Below are 5107 nucleotides of genomic sequence, written 5' to 3' on the forward strand. Positions count from 1 at the left end.
TTGGCGAAGGGCTCTGTCCCGTCTTTGTCAAGGCTGACCTGCTGTGGCAGTGCCAGGGGCTCATTTACTGCCTTTTTCCTCAGTACACAGGGCGCCCACTCTTCCACTGCACTATCGGGTTGTTCTGGAGAGAACAATCCGGACTTTGTCCTGCTGCTGAGGTCCGTGAATGGACGCGGGTTTCTGGTGAAATGGGGGCCCAGCTGTTCAGTAGTTCCTGTCCTCTCCTTAAGACGTGCCTGTGGATTTCAGCCACTTTCCTTAATGAGTCTGCTCTTCAGAAAAGTCCTGAATGTCTTTGATGTCCTGAGCACTTGTGGCTCTTTATCTGAAAATGTAGACATTACGAAGAATTTCTTATCATTCTCTAAAGCATACTTTTCATCCAGTGAATGAATCTCTTTATGTGTCCCAGCCACTAACACCCTGAAGTTCAGAGGCATACAAGCAAAAAGAGACATTTGTATGAGGAACAAAATATTTCAGGACAGCAGAATTTTTTATTATTTGTGAACTTGCATGACATTTCCCCTCTTAACATATTACCAATTTTTTATTGACTTACTCATGCAGCTGCAGACATTAACTAAGCAACAACGGTATGCAAGAGACTTTGTTGGGCACAGTGTGAGATCCAGGGGTCCCTGGGAGGGAGATCAGAGTGGCTAAGAGTTCAAATTTGGCAATCCGAACACTTGTCTGCTTTGCCCTTCTGGGCTATGTGATCTTCAGCAAGTCAGTTAGCCTCTCCCAGCCTCAGAGTCCACATCTGAAAAATCAGAATAATAACAGAATCTACTTTATGGGGCTATTGTGAGAATTAGTTGAGATATGCTGGCAAAGCACATACTACCAAGCATAAGCATCTTCTCATTGCTCATTTGATGTTCATTTAAAAAAGAAAGCAATTTGTAGACCAGAATGGAAAAAAGACATTTATGCTCATAATTATATCATAGGTGGTAAAGAGCCACACATGCTAGGAGAAGTAGAAAGGAGGGTGTATCCGCAGAATAAGTAATGCTAGCTATTGTAACACACAAGCCCCAAGCCTGTGGTTTAACATGGTAGGGATGACTTTTGAGTTTACCTTTCCTCCAAGTGCCTCAGGGATCCTTGCTCCTTCCATCTTGTAGCCTTCTAGAGCTTCAGTATCATTCACTTCAAAGTATGTAGGAAAAAGGACAAAGAAAGTAGGAAGGTGAGTAGGAAAAAGGAGGATGTGTGTGTGAAATACTGCTTGGGATGTTTTGTAGCTAGGCTTGTCTATTAGTTATCTATTGTTGTGTGACAAATTGCTCCAAACTTAAACGGCTTAAAACAACTCATAATCTCATTGGTCAGGAATTCTAGAGCAGCTTACCTGGGTGGTTCTAGCTTTGGGTCTCTCATGAGGCTGCAGTCAAGATTTGTCTGGGCTGCAGTCATCAGAAGACTTGAATGAGGTTGGAGGATCCTGTTCCGAGACAGCTTACTCACATGGCTGTTGGCAGAATGTCTCAGTTCCTTGTCATGTGGACCTTTCCATTGGGCTGTCAGAGTGTTCTTACAACATGGCTGCTGGCTTCCCCCAGAGCCAGGGATCTGAGAGAGAACAAAAGGAAGCCCTAATGCTTGTTATGATCTAGTCACAGGAGTCTCATGCTGCCATTTTTGCTATATTTGTTCACTAGAAGAGAATCACTCCGTCCAACCCACACTCAAGGGGAGAGGAATTAAGCTCCAGTTCTTGAAAGGAGGAGTATTGAAGAATTTGTGGACCAAATATATATAGAGCACAGAGCTCCTGAAACCCTTGGAATTTCCTAAGTGATGAGAGCAAAGAAAAGTGAAAGGAGTGTCTTTTGTTATTTATAAGAAACCCCTTTCAACCACACCTGAGCTTATTTTAATTTTTAATGTGGTGTTTTTTTGAAAGCCACTAAGGATGAGGGGTTGGTTGCCAGGGGAACCAACTTTCAGCCCCATTCCTTACAACCTCCAGTTAAGGGAGAAGGGCTAGAGGTTGCGTTAATCACCAGTCATGCCTATATGATAGAAGCCTCCATAAAAGTCCCTAAAGTATGGGGTTCAGAGAGCTTCCTGATTGGTGAACACATCCATGTACTAGGAGGGTGGTACTGCCCAACTCCATGGGGACAGAAACTCTTATGCTTGGGACCCTTCCAGACCTTGCTCTATGTATCTCTTGATCTGTCTATTCATCTATTTCATTTATAATATAATAAACTGGTAAATGTAAGTAAGTGTTTCCCTGAGTTCTATGAAGCATTCTAGCAAATTATCAAACCCGAGGAGGAGGTCATGAGAACCCCAATTTATAGCCAGTCCATCAGAAATGCAGGTGATAACTGGGGACATGCAATTTGTATCTGAAGTAAGAGGGCAGTCTGTGGGACTGAATGCTAACTCCAGGTGGATGGTGTCAGAACTGGTCAAATTGCACGATGCCCAGCTGTGTTGGAGAATTGGTTGGTGTGGGGATAAAACCCACACACATGGTCGCAGCTGTGAGTAAAGTAGAGGAAAACAAGTTTTCTAATTCTAAACAAGCTTCTAATTCCTTCTTTGCTCCTCAGTAGTTGTGTATCTTCAGGCAATTTACTTAGTCCCTTTCAGTCTCAGTTTCTTCATCTGTATAGTGGGAACAGTTATATCGCTTTGAACGGGTATTAGGAGGATTTGAGAAAACATGCATAAAATATTTAGGGCAGCAAACGGTAGCTCCAAGGATCAATGGAGCCTCTTTATGGTGAAGGAAGAAACAGGCTGAGAGAGTTTTTAACAACTTGCTCAAAATAACATAGGAAGTTATTGGATTGGCCAAAAAGTTCGTTCGGGTTCTTCCGTGAAGATGTTATGGAAAAACTCAAATGAAATTTTCAGCCAACCCAATAGTTAGGAAATGGATTAGAAACTCACATTAGAACCTCACAGGGGCTTCCCTGGTGGTGCAGTGGTTAAGAATCCATCTGCCAATGCAGGGGACATGGGTTCAAGCCCTGGTCCAGGGAGATCCCATATGCTGTGGAGCAACTAAGCCCGTGAGCCACAACTACTGAGCTGGCGCTCTAGAGTCTCCGAGCCACAACTACTGAAGTCCATATGCCACAACTACTGAAGCCCACATGCCTAGAGCCCGTGCTCTGCAACGAGAAGCCACCACAATGAGAAGCCCATGCACTGCAACGAAGAGTAGCCCCCGCTTGCCACAACTAGAGAAAGCCTGTGCACAGCAACGAAGACCCAACACAGCCGCAAATAAATAGATAGATAAATATAAAGAACCTCACATGAACAAAGGCATAGAGGTCAGAAATATCACCTGGGCCTGGACCAGAGGTGGCAGAGGAGGGTTTGGGCAGAGCAGGGCGGGGCAATAGCAGCCCTTGAAAGCAGGAGAGGAGCTTGAGATCGAAGCGCCTTAATTCTCGGGCAGCGTGGTGGTTTATGCAAACGTATTCTGAGATTTGGTTGCAAATAGGTGAATGATTAATACAATAGACTTTGAATCAGGACTAGGAATACGGTCATTCAGCCACCATGCTCAGTGGAGAAAGATCTACTAAAAAGCACCCGAGGATTTTCATCGTTCTCAATCTGTAGTCAGGGAAACAAGGAGACTAAAAAAGATATCACCAAAGAAACACTGTTTTGAAAATATCTATAAGGGAAAGAGGGGAACCAGCTACGTATTCTGTGCCCGCGTTCCCATGGCAGCACATGTCTATAGGGGTGATTACACCCAGAGGCATGGGCATAATCGTGTTGGGGGGGCAGGTGTGGACGACCCACACCTAGTTCATATGATGTTGCAGTTGGGAGGGAGAGTATAAGAACATGGCCCCATGTAGTATCCACAGGTGGATGAGGACTCCCCAGGGGCTTTCCTTTTCTTCTGAAAAACTCCCAAATTTACACACAAGCCCACACTTCTTTTCTGAGCTCCAGATCTAAATCTGACCTGCTTAGCAGACATTTTTATTTGGATGTCACACAGACACCTCAAACTTCACATCCAAATCCCAAATCATGATTAAGAACATTTTCCTTCTTAAACTGATTTTTTTAATTTTTATTTTTTATTGAAGTATAGTTGATTTACAGTGTTGTATTAATTACTGCTGTGCAGCAAGGTGATTCAGTTATACATATATATACACTTTTTTAATATTCTTTTCCATTATGGTTTATCATAGGATATTGAATATAGTTCCCTGTGCTATACAGTAGGACCTTGTTGTTTATCCATTCTATATATAATAGCTTACATCTGCTAATCCCAACCTCCCACTCCACCCCTCTCCCAACCACCTTCCCCTTGGCAACCACGAGGCTGTTCTCTAAGTCTGTGATTCTCTTTCTGTTTCATAAATAGGTTCATTTGTGTCATATTTTAGATTCCACATGTAAGTGATATCATATGATATTTGTTTTTCTCTTTCTGACTTCACTTAGTATGATAATCTCTAGTTGCATCCTTGTTGCTGCAAATGGCATAATTTCGTTCTTTTTTATGACTGAGTTTAAACCGATTTTTAATCGAATCTTCAGCATCTTAGTAAATGACACCACATCCATTCAGGTGTTCAGTCTAAAAACCTGGACATTGTTTATGTTCCTCCTTCTGCTTCACCAAGTCCTGTGTTCTCATACCCTGGATGGAAGCAGCAGTCCTTTTATAACCTAATCTCAGAGGTGACATACCATCCCTTCTGCTGTGTTCGATTTGTTAGAAGTGAGTCATTAAACCCAGACCACATTCAGGGAAAGGGGATTCCACATTTGGGGGCCATCTCAGAGGCTGCCCACAATGTCCACCACTGTTGGAGCAGGCTTGGTGGTGACTGCTCTGATCCTTCTGGGGTGCGCCACGCCCTGCCAAGGTCTTCTCTCCTCACATCCGCAAGGCCTAGTGGAATCCTGCTTCTTTTGGATTCCAGTGCTTGGCAGGCCTAACAATGACCTAATGAACTGAATTGAATTGTACTCTCTAAGCCGTGGTCAGGATGTATAAACAGTGCTGATGGTTGGGACTAAACTGAGGAGCTTTTTGAGCTTTATCTCTTATGGCAAAGGAGCTGTGGAGTAGCATCTCAGAGGTCAT

General features: G+C 43.5%; 1 long non-coding RNA gene across 1 annotated transcript; it reads right to left on the minus strand.

Annotated features, from left to right (window-relative positions):
* Positions 1 to 395: 395 nt before the first annotated feature.
* LOC141276394 (uncharacterized) lies at positions 396 to 1487 on the minus strand. The gene is made up of 3 exons (XR_012325892.1): positions 1364 to 1487; positions 1091 to 1161; positions 396 to 769 (listed from the first exon to the last, which is right to left on the minus strand). It is a non-coding gene; the product is annotated as an uncharacterized lncRNA (long non-coding RNA).
* Between the last annotated feature and the right edge of the window lie 3620 nt (positions 1488 to 5107).

This window comes from Tursiops truncatus, chromosome 14, assembly GCF_011762595.2.
Source record: "Tursiops truncatus isolate mTurTru1 chromosome 14, mTurTru1.mat.Y, whole genome shotgun sequence".
NCBI classification, from domain to species: Eukaryota; Metazoa; Chordata; class Mammalia; order Artiodactyla; family Delphinidae; genus Tursiops; species Tursiops truncatus.